The sequence below is a fragment of the Octopus sinensis genome, linkage group LG1 (assembly GCF_006345805.1).
Source record: "Octopus sinensis linkage group LG1, ASM634580v1, whole genome shotgun sequence".
NCBI lineage: Eukaryota > Metazoa > Mollusca > Cephalopoda > Octopoda > Octopodidae > Octopus > Octopus sinensis.
This window is the reverse complement of record NC_042997.1, coordinates 81,009,705-81,028,262: the sequence shown is the minus strand read 5'-3', so window position 1 is coordinate 81,028,262 and position 18,558 is coordinate 81,009,705. Positions and strand designations below refer to the sequence as shown.

Sequence of the window (18,558 nt, the reverse complement as noted above, 5' to 3'; positions counted from 1 at the left end):
TCTCTCTCTCTCTCTCTCATTTGATCAACTGTTTAACACAACCTTCTGATAGCCATTGCTGATATCATATTATTCTCTTGGCTCTTGAATTACATTTGGTTGGGCAAATTATAATCTTTGATTTGTTGAATTGTATTTTATATACCTTTACTTGTGTTATTAAGAAAGGCATCCAGACATAAAAACTTAGGCAAATCAAACGCTGAAGCTTGACACAGTCATCTGGCTAGTCTGCTTTGGTCAAACCACCCAACCCATGTCAGTATGGAAAACAGATAATGATGATGATATCAATATTACTAGTTTACTTTCATCATTTCATGTTAGATGGATTCAACATAAACAAAATAAATGACTGAATATAAGCAACTGGCTCTCTTCTAAAGTAGAATCCTTTTAAAAATCATTTTTCTAAAAAGATTATCTCCCCATTGTTAAAAATAAAATTTCATAAAATACATGAAATTATATTAATTGAGATGACTGTTAAAATGGATTATAATTTTCAGACCTAATTTGAATTTGGCTCAGTTGTGCACATGGTCCATGTACCTATACTATAAAAGTAGCATAACTATACCAGTAGTTCACTTGTAACTAAGCAATAAATGACATCAATGAGCATTCAGAATAAAGCAGTTCTATCAAGCATTTGCCTCACGTAAGTGTAATAAAGATGTTACATAATCCCTTGGAGCAGTGGTCTATCAGTGAAGACTTTTGTCATATACAGATGTTCTCTATGTTAAGCCTGTTTCTTCAATGATCTTTTCCCAAGGAAAACATGTTGCAGTTAACAAAACACTTGTTAATTATATGATACTCATAAGGTGGCGAGCTGGCAGAATTGTTAGCGTGTTGGGCAAAATGCTTAGTAGCATTCTGTCCATCTTTGCTTTCAAGGGAACCTTTTACATCCATCTTTACATATTTAGTTCAAATTTTGCTGAGGTTGGCTATGCCTTCCATCCTTTCAGGAGTTGATAAAATGAGTACCAGTTGAGATTAGGATAGATGTAATCGACTGTCTCTATCAAAATTTCAGACCTTGTACCTATAGACTGAAAGGAATTATAGAATACTCATTTTGCTTAAAATAAGAAAGAGAAAAGTCCATGAATTACTAATATGATATCATCTATAGTTGTTTAACCCCCAGTCAGAGCAGAGAAAGCAGACCTATGATAAAAGATACTCTTCACCTGTTTTCATCTTGTCTAACTAGGATTGTTCTGATCAATGTATCACTCTGTTTTTTGACATGGTAGGTCAGCCCTGTAGTCTACATTGTCCAATAAGTTTTTCTTTTCTTTTTGTTTTCATGATGGTAGAGTGTGTTTGATGTAAATTTGGCTGTTATTTCTAACATGCCAAGCTACCACAGAGAAACTTCCTCTCTACCTTAAAGGAGAACCAACTGTTATCTCTAGCAAGTTAAGTGACCACATAGGAGGTTTGTCATTGGCTTGTGTGACGGAGTTGTTGATTTTCAGTGAGTGCATTTTCATGTGTGACTCAGGATGTATGCAAGTACATGCATGTGCATGCATGTGTGTGTGTGTGTGTGTATGTGTGTGTGTGTGTGTGTGTGTGTGTGTGTGTGTGCATGTGTGTGTGTGTGTGTGTGCATGTGTGTGTGTGTGCACGTATGTGTAAGAAAGTGCATCACATTTAGATAAAGTGTGAACTACATCACATATTTGCAAATAGAGAGAAGCCTCAATCCTAGTCAAGACATGTATAACAACTGCTGTCACTGATCTTGTTTAGTCTCAGACCAGCCATTGTAGGTCTCTTTCAACCAATATATCCTTTTTGTGTTTGTTTCTTTTTATCAAAATGGTGTTGTGTAATATGATGAAAATTTGGTTGTCATTTCTAATACATTGAGCAACGACATAGAGACTCTTTCACTAACTTTGAGACATGAACTGTTAAGGACATAATAGATTAGACCTTATTGACATTGACTGCTGCAAGTCATACATCCAATTACTAAAGAAGCTATATATTTCATCTCCACCAATCTTACTGTCAACACCTATCATCTGCTTCAACCTTGCTGAATTAGTAAATAATTTCATGGTCTTCAAAGAATACACCAAAGTTTTATGTCAATGAAACACTGCATTATTGTAATCTGTGCAATTAGTCTACATTTAAAACATCTAAAATTTCCTGCTTCAATGACTAATACCTCTTCTGCTTCAATGTTGATAATTATTGCTAAAATTTCTGATAGACTAGATTTCAGTTCACAAAGCCATTAATCCCAGTATCAAAGAAATTTTTGTCTCCTAAGTATGTGTGTGTGTGTGTGTGTACATACATATATATACACACACGTATACATATGTGTGTGTGTGTATATATGTGTGTGTGTGTATGCATGCAAGCATGCATATATGTATGTATATATGTATATATGCAGGTATGTATGTACTTATGTGTGCATGAATGTATGTATGATGGATGTTTAAGAATCAGTACAGTACAAAGAAGTGAGTAATATGGTTATATATATTCATTAAGTCACATTCATAACGTATATGATCTACTTGTGATTCTATACTTTTAATTACTGTGAATGGAAATCATATTTGGTCAGCTCTGAACTATGTTTCTTGTAGTATGTGATGTAAAACATTATAGGCTATATTGATCTCATAAGATACAGTTACAGTCATATGTGTTTTAAACATATATGTGGGTTATGTCATTTCAATTGTGATTACTGGCTAGAAATACCAACCTCATGAATACTTCAGGTGAACAAGAAATATATAATGTTTGGAGATTATGTTAACTGCAAAACTAAGCTTGGATTCCAGATAATAGGCGACATAGCTCTAAAACTGAGTTCTGCTAAAGTATATGTCTTGAGGATTTATGGAGAACATTAGTGTGAAATCTCAGCTATAAATATTCAGTTAAATTTTTAAAATAACTAAAATAGTATGAGCAAGTTTTGTGGTGAAAAAAAAAGCAAATAAGAAAAGCATAACAAACAGAAAAAAAGAAAATATAAATGTGTGTGTGTGTACATTTATATATATATATATATATATATATATATATATATAATAACAATTACTGAAATTGCAAACTAAATTAGCAAGGATATCATATTTATTGTTTTAGACCTAAAAGATATGAGTGGAAATTATACAGGAAGACTAAACGTTTTCCATTTTATGAGTTGTAAAGTGTGTAGCCATATATTGGATAGCATAAGTTATGTCTATTATCTAAAGTAACTGATATCTAATGAAGAGCTTAAATCACTAGGGTAAAGTTACATGATAGTGATATTGTGTTAACTATTCATTATACATTTTATAAAAGTACCTACAAGACTGTATCACTCAAGGCTATTTACTATGTTACTAACACAACAAAATAATTTGTAAAACAAAATGGAAGCAGCAAAAGGATAAAATGTACTTAATTTCTGTACATCCACACATACTTACCTCAGTATGTGTATATACACTGCTTCAAAAATATACTTTTGGAAATTTATTTACAACCTGCTATAAAAGATAATAACTTGAAACAATTTCAGTTGTGACCAACCTGTCAATATAATGTTTAATATTCAAGCAATATACAACATTTAATATGTTAAAATCATTTAATATATACACAATTTTTGTAAAGATATATTGTATTTCATCAAAATGGTTTTAGCATTATATTAAACAATATATTGCATAATCAATCTTTTCAGTTGAAATTTTTAGAACATAATAAATGAATGCAGACATGTTTGTCTTACAAGATCTAAAGATCAAAACAACCAAATGCATATTGTAATATGTAATGATATACAACACAGAATATCTGATGTTCAAAACTTAGAAACTCCAAAACCCTTTAAAATTAAATCAAAAGTAAAAATATTAGAGGTGGGTGCATGATTCCTCCATTTTTAGGAATTTATTTGTTTCAATAATTCAATAAAGTCAGTTGTTTTTTTACATTACCCATAAATTATTAATTTCATTTTTAATTTATGTCACTTTTCATAGAAATTACTCTAAAAAAAAGTCACGATATGAAATATATTATTTCTGGCATTTAATTGTCCCAAACTTGTGGTATGCATTATTTATGAGTGCATATTATACAGGAAGAAGTGAGGCTAGACTGTAAAATTTTCAAAATTTCTGAATAACAACCTATACTCCTATATTATTACATTTTGGAAGAGTCATAATTAATAAAGTCTATGAACACACTCACTGGTTGTTTGTCTATATCAGACAACCAGTGGGTGTGTTTATATGTTTTGTCAATTATGACTCTTCCAAAATATAACAATGCTGGTTTCAATACACAGTTTCAAATCAAAATTATTGTAAAACAGTTTCAAAATCAAAAAGGCTCTATTTCTATTTTTGTACAAAATAGTGCTGGACGCTAATAAAAAGTATTCATGATTTAGTTATTTATTTTAAGATTGTGGAGCTGATACATAACATACAGTATTAAACTGGTTGTTTAATATTTTCTTATATCTTTTGTTTTTTTTAAATATACATATTCCTGATTCCAGATCTTTTTGTGTAATTGTAATTCATTTCTGCCTACCATTTTTCATATCCCACTTAAGCCATTTTGTAGAATATGTTTGTACCACATTTTTTTTCTGGGCATTTTCCATAATGCTAGCATAATTTGTAGCACATGAAGTTTCCTGTTCTATCATGTATGTTTATATATTCTGATTTTGCTATAACTATACAACCCAAAACAGTCAAGGACATTGCTTTTTTGTATTCTGCAAAATATTCTGCACATTTTGTATTCTGCTTCATTATATGTCTTTCATAGTTTCTTGTGAAACAACTACCATATTCTAGTGCTTCCCAATTGTTTTTCTGTAGTGTATGTGTTATTTCTTATGTAGTTCTTTTTTTAACTATCATTGCTGAAATACAGCTCTTGTGTTAAACTTTCTTGTCTATTATGTTCTACCTTCTCTCCATAAACCTTCCCAAATTTTTTCTCATTCTCTTGCTGTTGGCATTGCATTGGTTTCTGTTTTATTTTTACCTCGTTCTTGATATAATATATGGGTATTGGAGATGAGCTACTTGTTTTGTTCAAAGAACAAATATTAAATATTTATCAGCTATATTATATCTGGCTATTTGCATATGATTCTTGGTGCATATAGAATAAGTGAATGAAATGCACAAATATCACAAGAAAGTTAACTCACTTAAAAACAGGACAAGGGATTTAATTGTACTTTTCTGTTTCCTTTTGTTTTGAATGTTATGTAGAGCACAATAGGGTGTTTACATTTTGAATGAAGAGAGCCCTATCTGAAGCAAGTTGCAAGGCCAAGCCGTTGATGAAATTTAATAAAAGATAAAAATAAAGTAAAAAACAATATATATGAAATATAAAAAGTAAATAAATAAATAATAAAAAAAGCAACAAAAAATTCTCAATAACATTTCAATAGTGTTGAAATGTTGACAAACAATGTTTTCATGTTGAAAGAAAATAACTATTCACTTGGACATATTAAAACTCAACTGATTATCAATGTTTGAATTTTCAATCCAACATCACACACTTCAACAATCTTATAATAATAATAATAATAATAATAATAATAATAATAATAATAATAATCATAATAATGATAATGACGATCATGCTCAAAAAGCACCATTTGAGTGTGATCGCTACCAGCATCACCTTACTGGCACGTGAACAAAACATTCAAGCAAGGTCATTGCCAGTGCCGCTGGACTGACTCCTGTGCAGGTGGCATGTAAAAAACACCATTTCGAGCGTGGCCGTTGCCAGTACCGCCTGACTGGCCCTCATGCCGGTGGCATGTAAAAGCACCCACTATACTCTCGGAGTGGTTGGATTTAGGAAGGGCATCCAGCTGTAGAAACTCTGCCAGATCAGATTGGAGCCTGGTACAACCATCTGGTTCGCCAGTCCTCAGTCAAATCGTCCAACCCATGCTAGCATGGAAAGCGGACGTTAAATGATGTTGATGATGAGGAGGATTATAAAGAAACAACAAGAAGAGTGCGACTGCTATCAAATGAACAATATTTCGACACTTCATGTTAATCCTTAAATGTTACCAACTTGAAGTAGATTGAAATTATTATTTTGAACTTGTGGAAGACACACAAAGTGTTGAAATATTGTTCATTCTATAGCAGTTGCACTCGTCTTATTGTTTCTTTACTTTCTGAAGGAGTAACATTAATAATAATAATAATAATAATAATAATAATAATAATAATAATAATAAGTCATAAGAGAGCTTGAGCAAGAACAAACATACAAATATTTAGGGATAAATGAAGGCTCTGGTATTCAGCATGCAAGCATGAAAGAGAAAATCAGGAAGGAATGTTATAGGAGAGTTCGTGTAGTCCTGAAATCTGAACTAAATGCACGTAACAAGGTGTTAGCTATAAATTCCTTAGCAGTCCCAGTTGTTACTTATAGCTACAATGTGTTGAACTGGAATATGAGTGAAGTAAAGAATATAGATAGAAAAATACGCAAGCTGCTGAGTTGTAATAGGATGCACCACCCAAAGGCAGACGTAGATCGCCTTTACCTTCCCAGAGCCCAAGGAGGTCGAGGCCTGATCCAATTTGAACTAGCTTACAAAACAACCACAATTGGACTGGCCAAATATCTCGAAATATCGAATGACTGGATGCTAAAGCTCGTGGAAAATCACGAGAGACGAAAGAAGCTTCATTCTATCATAAAGGAAAGCAAAAAATTTGCTATTGATCTCGTGCAGGATACCCAAACTGAACAACCCGAGGGAAGTATGGCAACTATTGTTGCAAAGAAGGTGAAAATGATGGCAATGAAAAAAGCGCACGAGCAATTGGCTGATAGGTGGGAGGAGAAACCTCTGCACGGCAAATATGTGACCCGCAGCAAACAAGCTGATGTTGACCAGAAGCAAACCCATCAGTGGCTACGGAGCTCAGGGCTAAAAGCAGAGGGCGAAGGTTTCATCCTGGCTGCTCAAGATCAAAGCCTATTAACCCGGAACTACCAGGCCAATGTGATGAAAAATGGAGCAGACCCAAAATGCCAATTCTGCAACGACATGATTGAAACAGTGGACCACCTAATCTCTGGATGTAAAGTCTTAGCACCAGTGGAGTATAAATTAAGACATGACAGAGTTGGCCAATATCTCCACTGGCTAATAAGTCGGCATTACAATATCAAAACTGCCGACAAGTGGTATAATCACCACCCTGAGGCTGTAACTGAAGGAGAAAATGTAACCATTCTGTGGGACTTTCCAGTACATACAGACCGAACCATCAAGGCCAATAAACCAGATATTGTTGTGAAAGACCAAAACAATAAAGTTTGCTTATTGATCGACATGAGCATCCCCTGTGATCATAATATCTCAGCGAAAGAGTTTGACAAGCTCAGAAAATATAAAGACCTACTCATTGAAATTGAAAAAATGTGGCATCTCAAGGCGGTTACAATACCAGTGATCGTAGGAGCACTAGGAATGATCAAGAAGGGAACCGAAAATTATATGAGAATGATCCCTGGCTTACCATCCCTGCAAGAAGTGCAAAAGATTGTCTTAACTGTTGCTGCTCATGTATTTTAATTTAAAAAAAAAAAAAATGAACGAACTACTGAGTTTGGTTTAATGGCCTACCAATGTATACTATGAGTTTCTTTGCCCTAGGAATCGGGAAGACACTCGGCAAGAAATGGAAGCAAATTTGAAAGAAGAAAAAAAAAAGTAATAATAATAATAATAATAATAATAATAATAATAATAATAATAATAATAATCCATGAACTGTCTTTTAATAATAATAATAAAAAGACAGTTCATGGATTTACAAAGACAGTTCATGGATTTAAAAAGACAGTTCATGGATTTACCAAAGAAATAGATAAAGACAGTTCATGGATTTACCAAAGAAATAGATATGAAATTTGGATTAGAAAAATGCGCCAAAGTAACCATGAAAAGAGGAAAACTAGTTAAGAGTAACAACATCACACTAGATAAAACCAATGAAATAAAAGAATTAGACCAAAGCCAAACTTACAAATACTTAGGAATCCATGAACTAGATAAGACACAACACACACAATGAAAGAGAAAATAAAAAAAGAATATTATAGACGAGTTAGATCAATACTAAAAACAGAGCTCAATGCTAAAAACAAGATAATAGGTATCAACACTTTAGCTGTCCCAGTTATAAGTTACAGCTACAATATCCTTAACTGGACACGAAATGAACTGTCCAAAATAGATAGGAAAACAAGAAAAATACTGACAGGATCTAGGATGCATCACCCAAAATCTGACATAGAAAGACTATATATACAACGTATAGAAGGTGGTAGAGGCCTTATACAGCTGGAAAACTACTATAAAATAACCACCATAGGACTGCAAAAATACCTACTTCAGAAGGAAGGAAAACTGATCCAGATAGCAGCAAAACACGAGCAAAACAAAAAACTGTTCTCAGTATTTAAGGAAGCTGACAAATACTAACAAGAAATCATACCACCTAATAAACACAAAGAAGAAGAAGAAGATGATGAAGAAACAACAAAAGCTATAAAACAAATGAAATCCAAACTAAAAATAGAACAGCAACGAACCATGATAAAACGATGGCAAGAAAAGCCCCTTCATGGTAAATACTGGACTAAACTAAACGCAAAAGAAATAGACAAAGAAAAATCCCAGCAATGGTTGAGAAGCTCAGGACTCAAAGCAGAAACAGAGGGATTTTTAATTGCAGCACAAGACCAAAGTCTCCCCACCAGAAATTACCAAAAACATGTAATGAAAAGAAATATTACAAGTAAATGCAGAATATGTGGAGATGGACAAGAAACAATAAATCATATTATCTCTAGCTGCCCAGTCCTGGCTAAGAAGGAATATATTCACAGACATGACAGAGTTGGAACCTACATACACTGGAAGCTATGCCAACATTACGGAATAACAACAGAAAAAAGATGGTATAGGCACACACCAGAAAAGGTCACAGAAAACGAGAAAGCAACCATACTCTGGGATATGCCGATACACACAGATAGAGAAATTAAGGCCAACAGACCAGATATAGTTGTCAGAGATCATGAAGAAAAAAAATGCTTTCTAATTGATGTATCAATACCGGCAGATGACAACATGTCTCTAAAAGAAATGGAGAAACTCTCAAAATACAAAGACCTGGAAATAGAGGTAACTAGAATGTGGAATCTGAAAACAGAAACAATTCCTATCATAGTAGGTGCATTAGGCATGATAAAAAAATATTCAGACAAATACATAACAAAAACACCAGGACTTACAAACACATATAACATACAGAAAATTGCACTACTAGGCACTGCACACATCCTACGCAGAACACTTTCCATACAATAACCATCAGAGCATCACAACAAATCACAGCACATACCCAAGGCACACAGAGCTGCGCTCGGTAGTGAAGTGAAAGCACGCTATAAAAATAAAACTACTGAATAATAATAATAATAATAATAATAATAATAATAATAATAATAATAATAATGGAGCAGGAGTAATCACCTGGACTGTAGACAAACTAAACAGCTTAGACAGAAAGACAAGGAGGTTGCTGACTAGATATGGGATACTCCACTCAAAACATCACACAGACAGACTGTATGTACCAAGCATCTACCATGTTGCAGATAAGACAGAGAGAAAAGATGGCTATGGATGACTAAAAATGATTTAAAACTGGAAATGGAGGCTCTAATCTGTGATGCTCAAGAGCAAGTATTAAGAACAAATTACAACAAATACAGAATAAACAACACGTCAGTAAGTGATAAGTACAGAATTTGTGGACAAAATGGTGAAACTGTATGGCATATTACCAGTCAATGTACGCACTAGCCCAGAAAGAATATAGGAGACTTCATGACAATATAGCAAGGATCGTCCATTGGACATATTGCAACAAGTATGGACTTGACAGAGCAAAAAAGTGGTATGAACATAAACCCAAAGGTATTATTGAAAATGATAATGTAGAGATCCTATGAGATTATATGATTCAGTGCGACCATGAGATAGAGAATAGGAAATCAAACATAGTCTTAATTGAAAAAGAAAGCAAACGATACTGGATCATAGATATAGCATGTGCAGCTGACAAGATATGCGATAAGGAAGAAAGAAAAGTTGAAAGATATGGCAGGTTAGCTTGGGAGGTTAAGCAGTTGTGGTCAATGAAAAAGGTGCTAGTAGTACCAATAATTGTTGGAGCCCTGGGAACAGTGAATAAAAATCTTGAGAAGTACATAGGGGCTGCAATAAGGGTGGAGCACTTGCAGAAAACAGTACTGCCCGGAACTGCTCAAATACTCCAGACAGTGCTCGAAAAATAGGGGTGTTACCTTAGTTCACTGGTAGTGAACAACTGCCACCATAGTTCCTCTCCAGTGTTAGAAGCTGTGCAAAGACAATAAATAATAATAATAATAATAATAATAATAATAATAATAATAATAATAATAATAATAATAATAACAGTAATAAGGCCTGAAAGTTTGGCTGTGGGGTGGGGACTAGTCGATTACATTGACCTCAGTGTTTCACTGGTACTTAATTTATCGACCCTGAAAGGATGAAAGGCATAGCTGACCTTGGTGAAATTTGAACTCATGATGTAGAGACAGACAAAATGCTGCTAAGCATTTTGCCTGGCATGCTAACAATTTTGCTAGCTTGCTGTCTTAATAATAATAATAATAATAATAATAATAATAATAATAATAATAATAATGTATTAAGGGATGGTCATTTTGCTGATAAACTATGCATTATTTATTTGATCTTCATTTTAGCTTTATTATTATTATTTATTTATTTGTCAGATTTCTTTTGTTACACATTCTGTGACCTCTTCAATGACTATCTGTTCTGCTTCTTCATGTTTCCTCTTCTCTCTGTTCTTGTTCTGGAGACTTACACTTATCCCACAATAATGATGCTGGTACAGAACTCAAATTGTTTGTTATGCTCAGGTCTTTACACCAAGTTGTTTCAAACCGTACTCACATGCCACACAAAAGCACATCAAATTCTCATGATCTCTTTCCCACCTCCAAATCTAACCTCCATCAAACCATGACTTTCATTTCACCTAATAAGGTTATCACAATTGCCCAACACACATTAAACGTTATACAGAGCTCATTCCTGTGGTATTTTATATCAAGTTCACTGACTCATCAGAGCTCCTCTAGTCTCATACCATTCAACACTGGCAGTGCATGTACTTCTCTCCTGACCCATTAGAAATCACTAGACAGGTGAGTAACCATGCCTTTAGGCATGGCCCTCTAAGACTTAAGGTCATAAGACTAAATTCAAGAGTATGGAATGTAAGAAAGTCAAATTCAAATAACCTAAAAAATCAGATACTGATTGCTTAAAAGACCAAATACTTAGTACACTGAACTTTAAAATATTGATTTCAAATTTTAGTACAAGCCCAACAATTTTGGGAAAAGGAGTAAGTAGTCAATTACATTGAGCCAAGTGCTAAACTGGTACTTATTTTATTGACCCTGAAAGGATGAAAGGCAAAGTTGACTTCAGCAGAATTTGAACTCAGAACGTGAAGACACAAAATATTGCCAAACATTTTACCAAACATTTTAACAATTCTGCTAGTTTGTTGCCTTACTGAATTTGAAAATATGGAAATCGACCATAAAAAATACATTTATTTACATTTTTAAAAACAGTTTATTTGAAAAAATATTATAACATTTACTTTTTTTTTATACCGCTGCAGAATAACTATTTTATAAGGAAAACAATAGATTTATTATATTACATTAATATGACTACTTTAGAAAAATATAAGCAGGAAAATGGTCTTAAAATATTTACTTACTGTTTTAAAATAGAGTTAAGAAACATAACATTTACTTTTTATTATACCATATCAAAATAACAAAGGCACATGCAATATGGTGAGTGTTTTTATTTACAAAATAATGATATTACTGAAATATGATATCAAAGACATATGTGCAAACTTAAATAGTTTAAGGAACATTTCAGTTTTAAAATTTTCTCCTTAAACTCTCGTTTTTATGAAATTTCTGTTTGCCTCCCATTTTTGTATTTTCTGTCAGTTTTGGCATGCTGAGCATAACAGTTACATTACTTTTTATAAACCAACAAAGATTTTCATAATAATCATGAAAATACAATATATATATTGTAATACAATTTATTGTCATTTCAACTGCATTATGAAACATATAGAAATCAAATAATTTAATGAGTGATCATGAATAATGCAACAATATTATAATAACAATGGTGCTGTAATAAACTCAAAAGTGAACATTGAATGATCATAGTCTGTTTTGGTTTCTACTGTCTTCTTGAACCAAGTTCTATATGCAATTGTCTATTCCATCAATTTTATGTCCTCATGGAACCATTCACCATGCTCTTGTGACACAGTACCAACATTTGGTCTGAAGAATTCCAAATGGAAGTGCAAATAGTGTAGCTTAAGTGACACTTCTGTAATTTTCAAGCAATTCAATTCCCTGCTATTATTGTTGATGATCTTCTGGAAAGCATTCCAAGCTCCTTTCTTCACCACCATCATTTCCATAGCTGCAGTTACGGATACAAGCATCTGCTTCACTTATGATCTAACAAACAACAGCAACAACTTTTAAGTAACACAGCTGTAGTAACATTGTTCCTATGTTAGTGTAACCTTCATTGTTGTGATGCAAGGTTGTGATCAATTGCTATCAGGTCAAGTTTCATGTGGAGTGGCAGTGAAAATATTTTCTTCACTGATTCAAGAGCATTGTACATTGTGTTCCTAACTGCAAAGCTCATCCTTTTTGACATTGTCATTTCACATGCTTTTCCTTATCTCTGTTATCCTGCAAGCACATGCATAATACACACATATGCACGCACGCACACACACACACACACACACACACACACACACACACACACACACACACACACACACACAGCAAGAGTACTTAGTATATCCACCTTGCAACCTCAGCAAGAACCCCAACATCTTGAAATTGCTACACACAACAAATTTATAGCCATCATATTTGATTTTTACAAGCAAAACTTTTATATATTTGTAATCTTTGCAATCTTTCAAGTGACCAACAGGAATAAATGGATATTGGTTCCCACTGTGATGCAGCACAATTTTCAGACGTCAATGAACAGACACCATTAATGAGGATTGTGTCTAAAATTGATTACTTGAAGAAGATCTTTTACCCCAGAATAGACGTATAGTGACTCAGACAATAAGTAGAAATGGGCAAAATCTGTGTACTTCAGAATTGTCGCTTTCACATCTATTCTTTCAATCTGAACACCAGCAACTCTACACCAGTTTTGAAGAGATTCATCTTCCTTTTGTTTCATCAATCTTTTGCTAGTTTGTCAAGTGGAGTTTTTCACACAAGCATGCTGCTTCCTTTTCTTCCCAATCTTCAACGTAATATGACATTTTAATGTCGATTTTATCTGATTATTCAGAAGTTGAAGCAGGAACTGGTAATTAATCATTGTGATGCACTGGTGCAATTAAGGATAGGATACTTGGATGGACCAATTTCTTCCTATCTCAGGATCTTTTATAAGTAGACACCTCTACCACTACAGAAAAGCAGTCGTTTAGATAATCTGTCAGTTCTCTTCAGATTCTAAGAATGGTAAATGGCATGCATTTTCCGCTGATACACATCCATCCCTCTAGTGTAGATATGTAAGTACCAAAGATTGCAAGATGGGTTCATGACATGTCCTGGTCTCCAATGGGAATGCAGAATTACTTTTCATATGTCAATAACACATTTGACTTATTTTAAACCAAGGTAAAGTTCACACACACAACAAAAGCAGTTAATTGATTTGTTCTTGCAGTGTATAGAAGTTATGATTACACCCTCAATAACAATCAAACATTAAAATTAATACAATGTAGTTAACATTAACAAATGTGACACACAAACAGAATATTTAAAAAAACATCTTTATATTCTTTTTACTTTTCTTTTTGTACAATGCTTAACTTTTAAAATATAACTTACTTGAATACTTGTAAGACACTGCTCTTACGAGGGACGTTCAATAAGTAATGCCTCTGACCCACTTGCAGTTGTTTGATCTAGCTGAAATTTTACATGTGCAATTATTTATATCTCTATAGAGTAAGTGGCAAATTACAGCTCTGAATTAATTGTGGTTTCTGATTTACAGGTGTTTGAACTGAGTCAAGTGTGAAATGGAGCCTGTTGAGTGTCGAGCAGTGATCCGGTTTTTGTATTTGAAAGGACGCACACCACGGGAGACTTTTGATGAAATGAAAGTAACTTATGGTGATGATGCCCCATCATATGACCTTGTAAAACGCTGGCATCGTGAATTCAAACATGGTCGGAACTCTGTGGAAACAGCTCCCAGATCTGGTCGCCCCTTCTGCCATTGAGGCATCTGTCCGTCAAGTTGAGGCTGCCATTTTGGAAGATCGACGCATAATTATTCGCCAAATAGCCCATGAGGTCAAGATTAGTACCGGGTCTGTGGAAACTATCATTCATGACCATTTGCATATGCAAAAGGTGTCTGCCAGATGGATTCCCAGGCTGCTCACGCCTTTCCAGAAGCAAGAACACGTCGAGTGCTCGAGGGTGAATTTGGAGATGTGCCAAGAAGATGAGTCAAAATTTTTCAAAAGACTGATTACACATGATGAAACCTGGGTCCATCATTATGATCCAGAGACCAAAGCCCAGTCAATGCAGTGGAAGCACCGTGACTCACCCCCTCCAAAGAAGGCAAGGGTGCAGCCCTCCTCTGGAAAGGTCATGCTCACAGTCTTCTGGGACCAGGACAGAGTAGTGATGACAGATTTCCTGGCAAAGGGTACCACAATTGCAGGAGCCTATTATGCTTCACTTTTGCGGAAATTAAGAGAAGTTATCAAAATCAAGAGGCAGGGCAAGATCAGCAAAGGCATCCTCCTCCTGCAGGACAACGCTCCGGTCCACAACTCGCTTGTCGCCAGATCAGAAGCACAGGCGTATGGCTATGAACTCCTCCCCCATCCCCCTACTTTCCTGACCTTGCACCCTCTGATTTTCACCTCTTCCCAGTCATGAAGTTGTTTTTGAAAGGAAAGCATTTCCCAGATGATGCAGCCTTGATTTCTGAAGTCACGTTCAGGTTGGAGGACCAAGCTGGAGTCTTCTACAAAAACGGTCTCCAGAGCTACATCAAACGATGGGAGAAATGCGTAACTCTGGGTTGTTCCTATGTAGAAAAAGACTAATAACTGTGCCAAGTTTCGTTGCTCTACTGCTATGGGAAGTGGGTTAGGGGCATTACTTATTGAACGCCCCTCGTACATACTTTTAACAATTGAATGTCCCAGAACAGTGAAAAATCCATCATCAAATATTTTGTAAATATATAAGCATATTTTCTTGGGCTTGCCTGGATTGTCTATTCTATGTTGTGTTAATAGTTATTTTGTGGTACATTGTTTGTATGAATATTTCTATGGATCAACGTAAGTAAATTCTACTGCTTTCCTTTCTGGAAAGTTCTACATAGAAATCTGACAAGAGTGTAATTTGACCACAGACAATGTTAAGAATGACAGAAAATAAGTGATATAATTGACAAAATATTGGTACTAATATGAAAAAAATTTCATCATTGTGTTCAACATGTTGTAAATATACAAGAAACATAAAAATCAAGTGAAACCGTTTTCTGTTGAGTCGAGTTGAAAAATATTTTCTTCCTTTTATTTCAACTCAAAACATAAAATCTCAAACATTGCTTATATCAAGAAAGTAATACTACAGCACACCTCATCCTAAATATGTGTAACACTCAACTAGGGTTCTCGCAGTTGTTCCAAATACTGAATCACATTATAAATGAGGAACTTTTCTGGCAAAAGCCTATTCCTAACAGTTAAGAATGCATCATAAAGACTGGACCTTCTTTTCAGTGCCAGAAAATATTTCATCCCCTACAGATGCTGACACTCAACAAGGCTTAAGGAAGGCCCATAGCGGAGTACTACCCCCATAGTACTACTCAACTGAGTGGCATCAAATCAGAAGCAGATATGTTCCAGGCTCTGGATTACAAGCATACTGTTTCCTCTCTGACTTTTCTTTCACTAGTCTGATCAAACACCTCATCTATTTAAGTCTCCTTGGCCCACGTCTCTCCACTTCCTATCACCCTTGTTATGTTTCACCCTCCTGGCTCTACATTAACCACTATGCAAAATTCTTCCTCCTCAGAATATCATCCTTCTAGAAACTTCTCCCTGCTCATGTTTTTCCAGCAGGTGTTGGTCTGCAACAGCTTAAACAGAACATTAACAGCATCACCTCTTTTGGTGGAACAATACAGGTCATGGACACTGTTTTTCCCTCCAGATTCAACAAATAATGAAACAAAAAAAAAAATAACTGGAATCTTCAAAGTATAGTAAGTGTCTCTTTCATAACAAGTACTTCTTTTCCTACTACATTCTGTTTCTTTTGTATTTATCTTTTGCACATTTTTTTCATTATTTGTATTTTTCAATGTTAATTTGATTCAGAACTGAAAGATATTTTTTATTGCTTTCTATCCTTCACTCTGTGTTTGTTTCCTATGAGCAACCTATGTCTTTTTTCAGATATAGTGTATCTAGAACTGCTTTATCCTTCCATTTTTAAGTTGGAAAGGAGTTATTTTAGGGACACATAGCTGCTACTTCCTGTCCATTCAGTAAAAATATAAAATGCTTCCTTAGGGTCTTGAAGGCATTCTATAATTTACTCATGTTTTATTAGACTCAAATATTAATCTTAAATCATCCCATGGGTAAAACATGCAATAGACTAATGTTGTCGTCAAGAATTAAGATGTATAAAATAAGTGCCAGTTGAATATTGGGGCAACCAATTTACTCCTCCTCTTAAAAAATTGCTCACCTTGGGTCAAAATTAGAAAGAATTATTATTATTATTATTATTATTATTATTATTATTATTATTATTATTATGTAATTGACTTAACCTCCCCAGAAATTGTTGGCCTTGTGCCAAAATTTGAAACCATTGTTGTTGTTGTTATTTTCTGACTGATTTGCATTTTATTTCTTCTTCTGACTGGGTCTCAACCAAAGACCTAAGGCATGTATATATTACATGGACAAGAAAATCCCGAGAATGTGGATGGTTGATGTCAACACGGTTTTCTAACCTCATAGATTGTTGGTTTCCCAGGGATCTGGTCAAAAAATTTGTCCTTTCTTGGTCATTCCCAAAAGGGATTGTTTTGGTTTTTAATTGCAAATTCCTAGATATCTTAATCTCAAGGTCCTTATATTTCAGCAATTTTCAAATTCCTTTGCCACGATATTTCTATCAGTAGGCACTGTCATATCAATTAACAGGCATGTTTTTTGTCTTAGGTCTTTGATGACAATGTCTGGTCTGTTAACATTTATTTGCCTGTCTGTATGTATCCCATAATTCCATAGGATGGTAACATTCTCTTCCTCAGTGGCTGGCTCTGGATGGTGTTCATACCAGTTCTTAGTGTGCAGGATATCATAGTGATGGTATATGCTCCAGGGCAAATATTGACCTACTCAATCATGCCAGGGGTAAGGATTGAGCAGCCAGCAACAATGTGGTCAGTACTCTCAAGTTTGTCATTTCAGGATCTACACTTCGTGTCTACCTCATTATGTGTATCATTAGCTTGATAGTTCCACGTAAGGAGACACTGATCTTGTGCCACTAGGATAAATCCTTCTGTTTCAGCTTTCAAACCAGTACTCTGCATCCAGTGATGAGTTCTTCTCATATCTACATCAGCTTTCATAACTCGTTTGAGCTATTGCCCATGCAATAGATTTTTTGCCACAGTCTCAATATTTCTTTGAAGCTTTCCTGTTTGGTTTTTGTTTTACACTTCTTTGCTGTTTTAGTGGGTGGTGTGTCCTCTTTATCATCATCATAATCAGGAAGGTTAAGCTCTTGTCTGTATTTATATGCCTCCTTTGACATAGAGTGCAGTTTCTTACTCTGTTCATGTTGCCTTACCAGCTGTACCATCCAATCCATGTTATTTTGGATGTATACTTGGAGACCTATTGTGGTCGTTTTATAGGACATTTCAAGTTGGGTTAGGCCTCTACCGTCTTCCTTTCATGGGAGATAGAGCCTGTACACGCCTGATTTTGAATGGTGCATCCTATTTAGTGTCAGCAGTTTCCTGGTCTTTATGTCCATACTCTGGAGACACTCAGATTCCAATTGATGACATTAAAGCTAAACAAGACAACAGGTACTACCAGGGAGTTTATAACTGCAATTCTATTCTGAGAGCTCAGCTCAGTATTCAGGACCATTCTAACACAACTGTAATACTCTTTCCTGATCTCTTTCATTGATCCGTATTGA

At 34.6% G+C, this 18,558-nt stretch overlaps 1 long non-coding RNA gene across 1 annotated transcript; it reads right to left on the bottom strand.

Annotated features, from left to right (window-relative positions):
- Positions 1-2,794: 2,794 nt before the first annotated feature.
- LOC118766287 lies at positions 2,795-18,530 on the bottom strand. Its single transcript, XR_005002202.1, has 3 exons — positions 18,441-18,530; positions 9,420-9,424; positions 2,795-2,806 (listed from the first exon to the last, which is right to left on the bottom strand). It is a non-coding gene; the product is annotated as an uncharacterized LOC118766287 (long non-coding RNA).
- Positions 18,531-18,558: the final 28 nt, after the last annotated feature.